The sequence below is a fragment of the Oncorhynchus kisutch genome, unplaced genomic scaffold (genome assembly GCF_002021735.2).
Source record: "Oncorhynchus kisutch isolate 150728-3 unplaced genomic scaffold, Okis_V2 scaffold3856, whole genome shotgun sequence".
NCBI lineage: Eukaryota > Metazoa > Chordata > Actinopteri > Salmoniformes > Salmonidae > Oncorhynchus > Oncorhynchus kisutch.
The window spans coordinates 84,224-97,541 of record NW_022265801.1 but is presented as its reverse complement, the minus strand read 5'-3'; the positions used below and the strand labels follow the sequence as shown (position 1 = coordinate 97,541).

At 49.2% G+C, this 13,318-nt stretch overlaps 1 protein-coding gene across 1 annotated transcript in view; it reads left to right on the top strand.

Annotated features, from left to right (window-relative positions):
• LOC109887007 (sperm-associated antigen 1) overlaps positions 1-13,318 on the top strand; it is an 83,488-nt gene that overhangs the window by 30,688 nt on the left and 39,482 nt on the right. The gene's annotated exons all lie outside the window — the stretch shown is intronic.

Below are 13,318 nucleotides of genomic sequence, written 5' to 3'. Positions count from 1 at the left end.
TGGTTGAAACCATAGAGGAGGCTTGGCTGGTCTGGTTGGTCTGGTTGAAACCATAGTGGAGGCTTGGTTGGTCTGGTTGAAACCATAGAGGAGGCTTGGTTGGTCTGGTTGGTCTGGTTGAAACCATAGAAGAGGCTTGATTGGTCTGGTTGGTCTGGTTGAAACCATAGAAGAGGCTTGGCTGGTCTGGTTGAAACCATAGAGGAGGCTTGGCTGGTCTGGTTGGTCTGGTTGAAACTATACATTATCATATACATTATTACAGACATTATTATAGACATTATCATAGACATTATTATAGACATTATATACGTTATTATAGACATTATAGACATTATTATAGACATTATGCCCTACTGCAGACCACAGGGACCAGTCTATTCCCTATATAGTGCCCTACTGCAGACCACAGGGACCAGTCTATTCCCTATATAGTGCCCTACTGCAGACCACAGGGACCAGTCTATTCCCTATATAGTGCCCTACTGCAGACCACAGGGACCAGTCTATTCCCTATATAGTGCCCTACTGCAGACCACAGTGACCAGTCTATTCCCTATATAGTGCCCTACTGCAGACCACAGGGACCAGTCTATTCCCTATATAGTGCCCTACTGCAGACCACAGGGACCAGTCTAGCTTGGTTGGTCTGGTTGAAACCATAGAGGAGGCTTGGTTGGTCTGGTTGGTCTGGTTGGTCTGGTTGGTCTGGTTGAAACCATAGAGGAGGCTTGGTTGGTCTGGTTGGTCTGGTTGTAACCATAGAGGAGGCTTGGTTGGTCTGGTTGAAACCATAGAGGAGGCTTGGTTGGTCTGGTTGGTCTGGTTGAAACCATAGTGGAGGCTTGGTTGGTCTGGTTGTAACCATAGAGGAGGCTTGGTTGGTCTGATTGGTCTGGTTGTAACCATAGAGGAGGCTTGGTTGGTCTGGTTGAAACCATAGAGGAGGCTTGGTTGGTCTGGTTGGTCTGGTTGTAACCATAGAGGAGGCTTGGTTGGTCTGGTTGGTCTGGTTGAAACCATAGTGGAGGCTTGGTTGGTCTGGTTGTAACCATAGAGGAGGCTTGGTTGGTCTGGTTGGTCTGGTTGAAACCATAGTGGAGGCTTGGTTGGTCTGGTTGGTCTGGTTGAAACCATAGAGGAGGCTTGGTTGGTCTGGTTGGTCTGGTTGAAACCATAGAGGAGGCTTGGTTGGTCTGGTTGAAACCATAGTGGAGGCTTGGTTGGTCTGGTTGAAACCATAGTGGAGGCTTGGTTGGTCTGGTTGGTCTGGTTGAAACCATAGAGGAGGCTTGGCTGGTCTGGTTGGTCTGGTTGAAACCATAGTGGAGGCTTGGTTGGTCTGGTTGAAACCATAGAGGAGGCTTGGTTGGTCTGGTTGGTCTGGTTGAAACCATAGAAGAGGCTTGATTGGTCTGGTTGGTCTGGTTGAAACCATAGAAGAGGCTTGGCTGGTCTGGTTGAAACCATAGAGGAGGCTTGGCTGGTCTGGTTGGTCTGGTTGAAACCATAGAGGAGGCTTGGCTGGTCTGGTTGGTATGGTTGTAACCATAGTGGAGGCTTGGTTGGTCTGGTTGAAACCATAGAGGAGGCTTGGTTGGTCTGGTTGGTCTGGTTGAAACCATAGAAGAGGCTTGATTAGTCTGGTTGAAACCATAGTGGAGGCTTGGTTGGTCTGGTTGAAACCATAGAGGAGGCTTGATTGGTCTGATTGGTCTGGTTGGTCTGGTTGAAACCATAGAGGAGGCTTGGTTGGTCTGGTTGGTCTGGTTGAAACCATAGTGGAGGCTTGGTTGGTCTGGTTGTAACCATAGAGGAGGCTTGGTTGGTCTGGTTGGTCTGGTTGAAACCATAGTGGAGGCTTGGTTGGTCTGGTTGGTCTGGTTGAAACCATAGAGGAGGCTTGGTTGGTCTGGTTGGTCTGGTTGAAACCATAGAGGAGGCTTGGTTGGTCTGGTTGAAACCATAGTGGAGGCTTGGTTGGTCTGGTTGAAACCATAGTGGAGGCTTGGTTGGTCTGGTTGGTCTGGTTGAAACCATAGAGGAGGCTTGGCTGGTCTGGTTGGTCTGGTTGAAACCATAGTGGAGGCTTGGTTGGTCTGGTTGAAACCATAGAGGAGGCTTGGTTGGTCTGGTTGGTCTGGTTGAAACCATAGAAGAGGCTTGATTGGTCTGGTTGGTCTGGTTGAAACCATAGAAGAGGCTTGGCTGGTCTGGTTGAAACCATAGAGGAGGCTTGGCTGGTCTGGTTGGTCTGGTTGAAACCATAGAGGAGGCTTGGCTGGTCTGGTTGGTATGGTTGTAACCATAGTGGAGGCTTGGTTGGTCTGGTTGAAACCATAGAGGAGGCTTGGTTGGTCTGGTTGGTCTGGTTGAAACCATAGAAGAGGCTTGATTAGTCTGGTTGAAACCATAGTGGAGGCTTGGTTGGTCTGGTTGAAACCATAGAGGAGGCTTGATTGGTCTGATTGGTCTGGTTGGTCTGGTTGAAACCATAGAGGAGGCTTGGTTGGTCTGGTTGAAACCATAGTGGAGGCTTGGTTGGTCTGGTTGAAACCATAGTGGAGGCTTGGTTGGTCTGGTTGAAACCATAGAGGAGGCTTGGCTGGTCTGGTTGGTCTGGTTGAAACCATAGTGGAGGCTTGGTTGGTCTGGTTGAAACCATAGAGGAGGCTTGGTTGGTCTGGTTGGTCTGGTTGAAACCATAGAAGAGGCTTGATTGGTCTGGTTGGTCTGGTTGAAACCATAGAAGAGGCTTGGCTGGTCTGGTTGAAACCATAGAGGAGGCTTGGCTGGTCTGGTTGGTCTGGTTGAAACCATAGAGGAGGCTTGGCTGGTCTGGTTGGTCTGGTTGTAACCATAGTGGAGGCTTGGTTGGTCTGGTTGAAACCATAGAGGAGGCTTGGTTGGTCTGGTTGAAACCATAGAAGAGGCTTGATTGGTCTGGTTGAAACCATAGTGGAGGCTTGGTTGGTCTGGTTGAAACCATAGAGGAGGCTTGATTGGTCTGATTGGTCTGGTTGTAACCATAGAGGAGGCTTGGTTGGTCTGATTGGTCTGGTTGTAACCATAGAGGAGGCTTGGTTGGTCTGGTTGAAACCATAGAGGAGGCTTGGTTGGTCTGGTTGGTCTGGTTGAAACCATAGTGGAGGCTTGGTTGGTCTGGTTGTAACCATAGTGGAGGCTTGGCTGGTCTGGTTGTAACCATAGAGGAGGCTTGGTTGGTCTGGTTGGTCTGGTTGAAACCATAGAGGAGGCTTGGTTGGTCTGGTTGAAACCATAGTGGAGGCTTGGTTGGTCTGGTTGAAACCATAGAGGCTTGGTTGGTCTGGTTGAAACCATAAAAGAGGCTTGATTGGTTTGGTTGGTCTGGTTGAAACCATAAAAGAGGCTTGATTGGTTTGGTTGGTCTGGTTGAAACCATAGTGGAGGCTTGGTTGGTCTGGTTGAAACCATAGAGGAGGCTTGGTTGGTCTGGTTGGTCTGGTTGAAACCATAGAGGAGGCTTGGTTGGTCTGGTTGAAACCATAGTGGAGGCTTGGTTGGTCTGGTTGAAACCATAGTGGAGGCTTGGTTGGTCTGGTTGGTCTGGTTGTAACCATAGAGGAGGCTTGGTTGGTCTGGTTGGTCTGGTTGAAACCATAGTGGAGGCTTGGTTGGTCTGGTTGGTCTGGTTGAAACCATAGAGGAGGCTTGGTTGGTCTGGTTGGTCTGGTTGAAACCATAGAGGAGGCTTGGTTGGTCTGGTTGAAACCATAGTGGAGGCTTGGTTGGTCTGGTTGAAACCATAGTGGAGGCTTGGTTGGTCTGGTTGGTCTGGTTGAAACCATAGAGGAGGCTTGGCTGGTCTGGTTGGTCTGGTTGAAACCATAGTGGAGGCTTGGCTGGTCTGGTTGGTCTGGTTGAAACCATAGTGGAGGCTTGGTTGGTCTGGTTGAAACCATAGAGGAGGCTTGGTTGGTCTGGTTGGTCTGGTTGAAACCATAGAAGAGGCTTGATTGGTCTGGTTGGTCTGGTTGAAACCATAGAAGAGGCTTGGCTGGTCTGGTTGAAACCATAGAGGAGGCTTGGCTGGTCTGGTTGGTCTGGTTGAAACTATACATTATCATATACATTATTACAGACATTATTATAGACATTATCATAGACATTATTATAGACATTATATACGTTATTATAGACATTATAGACATTATTATAGACATTATGCCCTACTGCAGACCACAGGGACCAGTCTATTCCCTATATAGTGCCCTACTGCAGACCACAGGGACCAGTCTATTCCCTATATAGTGCCCTACTGCAGACCACAGGGACCAGTCTATTCCCTATATAGTGCCCTACTGCAGACCACAGGGACCAGTCTAGCTTGGTTGGTCTGGTTGAAACCATAGAGGAGGCTTGGTTGGTCTGGTTGGTCTGGTTGGTCTGGTTGGTCTGGTTGAAACCATAGAGGAGGCTTGGTTGGTCTGGTTGGTCTGGTTGTAACCATAGAGGAGGCTTGGTTGGTCTGGTTGAAACCATAGAGGAGGCTTGGTTGGTCTGGTTGGTCTGGTTGAAACCATAGTGGAGGCTTGGTTGGTCTGGTTGTAACCATAGAGGAGGCTTGGTTGGTCTGATTGGTCTGGTTGTAACCATAGAGGAGGCTTGGTTGGTCTGGTTGAAACCATAGAGGAGGCTTGGTTGGTCTGGTTGGTCTGGTTGTAACCATAGAGGAGGCTTGGTTGGTCTGGTTGGTCTGGTTGAAACCATAGTGGAGGCTTGGTTGGTCTGGTTGTAACCATAGAGGAGGCTTGGTTGGTCTGGTTGGTCTGGTTGAAACCATAGTGGAGGCTTGGTTGGTCTGGTTGGTCTGGTTGAAACCATAGAGGAGGCTTGGTTGGTCTGGTTGGTCTGGTTGAAACCATAGAGGAGGCTTGGTTGGTCTGGTTGAAACCATAGTGGAGGCTTGGTTGGTCTGGTTGAAACCATAGTGGAGGCTTGGTTGGTCTGGTTGGTCTGGTTGAAACCATAGAGGAGGCTTGGCTGGTCTGGTTGGTCTGGTTGAAACCATAGTGGAGGCTTGGTTGGTCTGGTTGAAACCATAGAGGAGGCTTGGTTGGTCTGGTTGGTCTGGTTGAAACCATAGAAGAGGCTTGATTGGTCTGGTTGGTCTGGTTGAAACCATAGAAGAGGCTTGGCTGGTCTGGTTGAAACCATAGAGGAGGCTTGGCTGGTCTGGTTGGTCTGGTTGAAACCATAGAGGAGGCTTGGCTGGTCTGGTTGGTATGGTTGTAACCATAGTGGAGGCTTGGTTGGTCTGGTTGAAACCATAGAGGAGGCTTGGTTGGTCTGGTTGGTCTGGTTGAAACCATAGAAGAGGCTTGATTAGTCTGGTTGAAACCATAGTGGAGGCTTGGTTGGTCTGGTTGAAACCATAGAGGAGGCTTGATTGGTCTGATTGGTCTGGTTGGTCTGGTTGAAACCATAGAGGAGGCTTGGTTGGTCTGGTTGAAACCATAGTGGAGGCTTGGTTGGTCTGGTTGAAACCATAGTGGAGGCTTGGTTGGTCTGGTTGAAACCATAGAGGAGGCTTGGCTGGTCTGGTTGGTCTGGTTGAAACCATAGTGGAGGCTTGGTTGGTCTGGTTGAAACCATAGAGGAGGCTTGGTTGGTCTGGTTGGTCTGGTTGAAACCATAGAAGAGGCTTGATTGGTCTGGTTGGTCTGGTTGAAACCATAGAAGAGGCTTGGCTGGTCTGGTTGAAACCATAGAGGAGGCTTGGCTGGTCTGGTTGGTCTGGTTGAAACCATAGAGGAGGCTTGGCTGGTCTGGTTGGTCTGGTTGTAACCATAGTGGAGGCTTGGTTGGTCTGGTTGAAACCATAGAGGAGGCTTGGTTGGTCTGGTTGAAACCATAGAAGAGGCTTGATTGGTCTGGTTGAAACCATAGTGGAGGCTTGGTTGGTCTGGTTGAAACCATAGAGGAGGCTTGATTGGTCTGATTGGTCTGGTTGTAACCATAGAGGAGGCTTGGTTGGTCTGATTGGTCTGGTTGTAACCATAGAGGAGGCTTGGTTGGTCTGGTTGAAACCATAGAGGAGGCTTGGTTGGTCTGGTTGGTCTGGTTGAAACCATAGTGGAGGCTTGGTTGGTCTGGTTGTAACCATAGTGGAGGCTTGGCTGGTCTGGTTGTAACCATAGAGGAGGCTTGGTTGGTCTGGTTGGTCTGGTTGAAACCATAGAGGAGGCTTGGTTGGTCTGGTTGAAACCATAGTGGAGGCTTGGTTGGTCTGGTTGAAACCATAGAGGCTTGGTTGGTCTGGTTGAAACCATAAAAGAGGCTTGATTGGTTTGGTTGGTCTGGTTGAAACCATAAAAGAGGCTTGATTGGTTTGGTTGGTCTGGTTGAAACCATAGTGGAGGCTTGGTTGGTCTGGTTGAAACCATAGAGGAGGCTTGGTTGGTCTGGTTGGTCTGGTTGAAACCATAGAGGAGGCTTGGTTGGTCTGGTTGAAACCATAGTGGAGGCTTGGTTGGTCTGGTTGAAACCATAGTGGAGGCTTGGTTGGTCTGGTTGGTCTGGTTGTAACCATAGAGGAGGCTTGGTTGGTCTGGTTGGTCTGGTTGAAACCATAGTGGAGGCTTGGTTGGTCTGGTTGGTCTGGTTGAAACCATAGAGGAGGCTTGGTTGGTCTGGTTGGTCTGGTTGAAACCATAGAGGAGGCTTGGTTGGTCTGGTTGAAACCATAGTGGAGGCTTGGTTGGTCTGGTTGAAACCATAGTGGAGGCTTGGTTGGTCTGGTTGGTCTGGTTGAAACCATAGAGGAGGCTTGGCTGGTCTGGTTGGTCTGGTTGAAACCATAGTGGAGGCTTGGTTGGTCTGGTTGAAACCATAGAGGAGGCTTGGTTGGTCTGGTTGGTCTGGTTGAAACCATAGAAGAGGCTTGATTGGTCTGGTTGAAACCATAGTGGAGGCTTGGTTGGTCTGGTTGAAACCATAGAGGAGGCTTGATTGGTCTGATTGGTCTGGTTGGTCTGGTTGAAACCATAGAGGAGGCTTGGTTGGTCTGGTTGAAACCATAGTGGAGGCTTGGTTGGTCTGGTTGAAACCATAGTGGAGGCTTGGTTGGTCTGGTTGAAACCATAGAGGAGGCTTGGCTGGTCTGGTTGGTCTGGTTGAAACCATAGTGGAGGCTTGGTTGGTCTGGTTGAAACCATAGAGGAGGCTTGGTTGGTCTGGTTGGTCTGGTTGAAACCATAGAAGAGGCTTGATTGGTCTGGTTGGTCTGGTTGAAACCATAGAAGAGGCTTGGCTGGTCTGGTTGAAACCATAGAGGAGGCTTGGCTGGTCTGGTTGGTCTGGTTGAAACTATACATTATCATATACATTATTACAGACATTATTATAGACATTATCATAGACATTATTATAGACATTATATACGTTATTATAGACATTATAGACATTATTATAGACATTATGCCCTACTGCAGACCACAGGGACCAGTCTATTCCCTATATAGTGCCCTACTGCAGACCACAGGGACCAGTCTATTCCCTATATAGTGCCCTACTGCAGACCACAGGGACCAGTCTATTCCCTATATAGTGCCCTACTGCAGACCACAGGGACCAGTCTATTCCCTATATAGTGCCCTACTGCAGACCACAGTGACCAGTCTATTCCCTATATAGTGCCCTACTGCAGACCACAGGGACCAGTCTATTCCCTATATAGTGCCCTACTGCAGACCACAGGGACCAGTCTAGCTTGGTTGGTCTGGTTGAAACCATAGAGGAGGCTTGGTTGGTCTGGTTGGTCTGGTTGGTCTGGTTGGTCTGGTTGAAACCATAGAGGAGGCTTGGTTGGTCTGGTTGGTCTGGTTGTAACCATAGAGGAGGCTTGGTTGGTCTGGTTGAAACCATAGAGGAGGCTTGGTTGGTCTGGTTGGTCTGGTTGAAACCATAGTGGAGGCTTGGTTGGTCTGGTTGTAACCATAGAGGAGGCTTGGTTGGTCTGATTGGTCTGGTTGTAACCATAGAGGAGGCTTGGTTGGTCTGGTTGAAACCATAGAGGAGGCTTGGTTGGTCTGGTTGGTCTGGTTGTAACCATAGAGGAGGCTTGGTTGGTCTGGTTGGTCTGGTTGAAACCATAGTGGAGGCTTGGTTGGTCTGGTTGTAACCATAGAGGAGGCTTGGTTGGTCTGGTTGGTCTGGTTGAAACCATAGTGGAGGCTTGGTTGGTCTGGTTGGTCTGGTTGAAACCATAGAGGAGGCTTGGTTGGTCTGGTTGGTCTGGTTGAAACCATAGAGGAGGCTTGGTTGGTCTGGTTGAAACCATAGTGGAGGCTTGGTTGGTCTGGTTGAAACCATAGTGGAGGCTTGGTTGGTCTGGTTGGTCTGGTTGAAACCATAGAGGAGGCTTGGCTGGTCTGGTTGGTCTGGTTGAAACCATAGTGGAGGCTTGGTTGGTCTGGTTGAAACCATAGAGGAGGCTTGGTTGGTCTGGTTGGTCTGGTTGAAACCATAGAAGAGGCTTGATTGGTCTGGTTGGTCTGGTTGAAACCATAGAAGAGGCTTGGCTGGTCTGGTTGAAACCATAGAGGAGGCTTGGCTGGTCTGGTTGGTCTGGTTGAAACCATAGAGGAGGCTTGGCTGGTCTGGTTGGTATGGTTGTAACCATAGTGGAGGCTTGGTTGGTCTGGTTGAAACCATAGAGGAGGCTTGGTTGGTCTGGTTGGTCTGGTTGAAACCATAGAAGAGGCTTGATTAGTCTGGTTGAAACCATAGTGGAGGCTTGGTTGGTCTGGTTGAAACCATAGAGGAGGCTTGATTGGTCTGATTGGTCTGGTTGGTCTGGTTGAAACCATAGAGGAGGCTTGGTTGGTCTGGTTGAAACCATAGTGGAGGCTTGGTTGGTCTGGTTGAAACCATAGTGGAGGCTTGGTTGGTCTGGTTGAAACCATAGAGGAGGCTTGGCTGGTCTGGTTGGTCTGGTTGAAACCATAGTGGAGGCTTGGTTGGTCTGGTTGAAACCATAGAGGAGGCTTGGTTGGTCTGGTTGGTCTGGTTGAAACCATAGAAGAGGCTTGATTGGTCTGGTTGGTCTGGTTGAAACCATAGAAGAGGCTTGGCTGGTCTGGTTGAAACCATAGAGGAGGCTTGGCTGGTCTGGTTGGTCTGGTTGAAACCATAGAGGAGGCTTGGCTGGTCTGGTTGGTCTGGTTGTAACCATAGTGGAGGCTTGGTTGGTCTGGTTGAAACCATAGAGGAGGCTTGGTTGGTCTGGTTGAAACCATAGAAGAGGCTTGATTGGTCTGGTTGAAACCATAGTGGAGGCTTGGTTGGTCTGGTTGAAACCATAGAGGAGGCTTGATTGGTCTGATTGGTCTGGTTGTAACCATAGAGGAGGCTTGGTTGGTCTGATTGGTCTGGTTGTAACCATAGAGGAGGCTTGGTTGGTCTGGTTGAAACCATAGAGGAGGCTTGGTTGGTCTGGTTGGTCTGGTTGAAACCATAGTGGAGGCTTGGTTGGTCTGGTTGTAACCATAGTGGAGGCTTGGCTGGTCTGGTTGTAACCATAGAGGAGGCTTGGTTGGTCTGGTTGGTCTGGTTGAAACCATAGAGGAGGCTTGGTTGGTCTGGTTGAAACCATAGTGGAGGCTTGGTTGGTCTGGTTGAAACCATAGAGGCTTGGTTGGTCTGGTTGAAACCATAAAAGAGGCTTGATTGGTTTGGTTGGTCTGGTTGAAAACCATAAAAGAGGCTTGATTGGTTTGGTTGGTCTGGTTGAAACCATAGTGGAGGCTTGGTTGGTCTGGTTGAAACCATAGAGGAGGCTTGGTTGGTCTGGTTGGTCTGGTTGAAACCATAGAGGAGGCTTGGTTGGTCTGGTTGAAACCATAGTGGAGGCTTGGTTGGTCTGGTTGAAACCATAGTGGAGGCTTGGTTGGTCTGGTTGGTCTGGTTGTAACCATAGAGGAGGCTTGGTTGGTCTGGTTGGTCTGGTTGAAACCATAGTGGAGGCTTGGTTGGTCTGGTTGGTCTGGTTGAAACCATAGAGGAGGCTTGGTTGGTCTGGTTGGTCTGGTTGAAACCATAGAGGAGGCTTGGTTGGTCTGGTTGAAACCATAGTGGAGGCTTGGTTGGTCTGGTTGAAACCATAGTGGAGGCTTGGTTGGTCTGGTTGGTCTGGTTGAAACCATAGAGGAGGCTTGGCTGGTCTGGTTGGTCTGGTTGAAACCATAGTGGAGGCTTGGCTGGTCTGGTTGGTCTGGTTGAAACCATAGTGGAGGCTTGGTTGGTCTGGTTGAAACCATAGAGGAGGCTTGGTTGGTCTGGTTGGTCTGGTTGAAACCATAGAAGAGGCTTGATTGGTCTGGTTGGTCTGGTTGAAACCATAGAAGAGGCTTGGCTGGTCTGGTTGAAACCATAGAGGAGGCTTGGCTGGTCTGGTTGGTCTGGTTGAAACTATACATTATCATATACATTATTACAGACATTATTATAGACATTATCATAGACATTATTATAGACATTATATACGTTATTATAGACATTATAGACATTATTATAGACATTATGCCCTACTGCAGACCACAGGGACCAGTCTATTCCCTATATAGTGCCCTACTGCAGACCACAGGGACCAGTCTATTCCCTATATAGTGCCCTACTGCAGACCACAGGGACCAGTCTATTCCCTATATAGTGCCCTACTGCAGACCACAGGGACCAGTCTATTCCCTATATAGTGCCCTACTGCAGACCACAGTGACCAGTCTATTCCCTATATAGTGCCCTACTGCAGACCACAGGGACCAGTCTATTCCCTATATAGTGCCCTACTGCAGACCACAGGGACCAGTCTAGCTTGGTTGGTCTGGTTGAAACCATAGAGGAGGCTTGGTTGGTCTGGTTGGTCTGGTTGGTCTGGTTGGTCTGGTTGAAACCATAGAGGAGGCTTGGTTGGTCTGGTTGGTCTGGTTGTAACCATAGAGGAGGCTTGGTTGGTCTGGTTGAAACCATAGAGGAGGCTTGGTTGGTCTGGTTGGTCTGGTTGAAACCATAGTGGAGGCTTGGTTGGTCTGGTTGTAACCATAGAGGAGGCTTGGTTGGTCTGATTGGTCTGGTTGTAACCATAGAGGAGGCTTGGTTGGTCTGGTTGAAACCATAGAGGAGGCTTGGTTGGTCTGGTTGGTCTGGTTGTAACCATAGAGGAGGCTTGGTTGGTCTGGTTGGTCTGGTTGAAACCATAGTGGAGGCTTGGTTGGTCTGGTTGTAACCATAGAGGAGGCTTGGTTGGTCTGGTTGGTCTGGTTGAAACCATAGTGGAGGCTTGGTTGGTCTGGTTGGTCTGGTTGAAACCATAGAGGAGGCTTGGTTGGTCTGGTTGGTCTGGTTGAAACCATAGAGGAGGCTTGGTTGGTCTGGTTGAAACCATAGTGGAGGCTTGGTTGGTCTGGTTGAAACCATAGTGGAGGCTTGGTTGGTCTGGTTGGTCTGGTTGAAACCATAGAGGAGGCTTGGCTGGTCTGGTTGGTCTGGTTGAAACCATAGTGGAGGCTTGGTTGGTCTGGTTGAAACCATAGAGGAGGCTTGGTTGGTCTGGTTGGTCTGGTTGAAACCATAGAAGAGGCTTGATTGGTCTGGTTGGTCTGGTTGAAACCATAGAAGAGGCTTGGCTGGTCTGGTTGAAACCATAGAGGAGGCTTGGCTGGTCTGGTTGGTCTGGTTGAAACCATAGAGGAGGCTTGGCTGGTCTGGTTGGTATGGTTGTAACCATAGTGGAGGCTTGGTTGGTCTGGTTGAAACCATAGAGGAGGCTTGGTTGGTCTGGTTGGTCTGGTTGAAACCATAGAAGAGGCTTGATTAGTCTGGTTGAAACCATAGTGGAGGCTTGGTTGGTCTGGTTGAAACCATAGAGGAGGCTTGATTGGTCTGATTGGTCTGGTTGGTCTGGTTGAAACCATAGAGGAGGCTTGGTTGGTCTGGTTGAAACCATAGTGGAGGCTTGGTTGGTCTGGTTGAAACCATAGTGGAGGCTTGGTTGGTCTGGTTGAAACCATAGAGGAGGCTTGGCTGGTCTGGTTGGTCTGGTTGAAACCATAGTGGAGGCTTGGTTGGTCTGGTTGAAACCATAGAGGAGGCTTGGTTGGTCTGGTTGGTCTGGTTGAAACCATAGAAGAGGCTTGATTGGTCTGGTTGGTCTGGTTGAAACCATAGAAGAGGCTTGGCTGGTCTGGTTGAAACCATAGAGGAGGCTTGGCTGGTCTGGTTGGTCTGGTTGAAACCATAGAGGAGGCTTGGCTGGTCTGGTTGGTCTGGTTGTAACCATAGTGGAGGCTTGGTTGGTCTGGTTGAAACCATAGAGGAGGCTTGGTTGGTCTGGTTGAAACCATAGAAGAGGCTTGATTGGTCTGGTTGAAAACCATAGTGGAGGCTTGGTTGGTCTGGTTGAAACCATAGAGGAGGCTTGATTGGTCTGATTGGTCTGGTTGTAACCATAGAGGAGGCTTGGTTGGTCTGATTGGTCTGGTTGTAACCATAGAGGAGGCTTGGTTGGTCTGGTTGAAACCATAGAGGAGGCTTGGTTGGTCTGGTTGGTCTGGTTGAAACCATAGTGGAGGCTTGGTTGGTCTGGTTGTAACCATAGTGGAGGCTTGGCTGGTCTGGTTGTAACCATAGAGGAGGCTTGGTTGGTCTGGTTGGTCTGGTTGAAACCATAGAGGAGGCTTGGTTGGTCTGGTTGAAACCATAGTGGAGGCTTGGTTGGTCTGGTTGAAACCATAGAGGCTTGGTTGGTCTGGTTGAAACCATAAAAGAGGCTTGATTGGTTTGGTTGGTCTGGTTGAAACCATAAAAGAGGCTTGATTGGTTTGGTTGGTCTGGTTGAAACCATAGTGGAGGCTTGGTTGGTCTGGTTGAAACCATAGAGGAGGCTTGGTTGGTCTGGTTGGTCTGGTTGAAACCATAGAGGAGGCTTGGTTGGTCTGGTTGAAACCATAGTGGAGGCTTGGTTGGTCTGGTTGAAACCATAGTGGAGGCTTGGTTGGTCTGGTTGGTCTGGTTGTAACCATAGAGGAGGCTTGGTTGGTCTGGTTGGTCTGGTTGAAACCATAGTGGAGGCTTGGTTGGTCTGGTTGGTCTGGTTGAAACCATAGAGGAGGCTTGGTTGGTCTGGTTGGTCTGGTTGAAACCATAGAGGAGGCTTGGTTGGTCTGGTTGAAACCATAGTGGAGGCTTGGTTGGTCTGGTTGAAACCATAGTGGAGGCTTGGTTGGTCTGGTTGGTCTGGTTGAAACCATAGAGGAGGCTTGGCTGGTCTGGTTGGTCT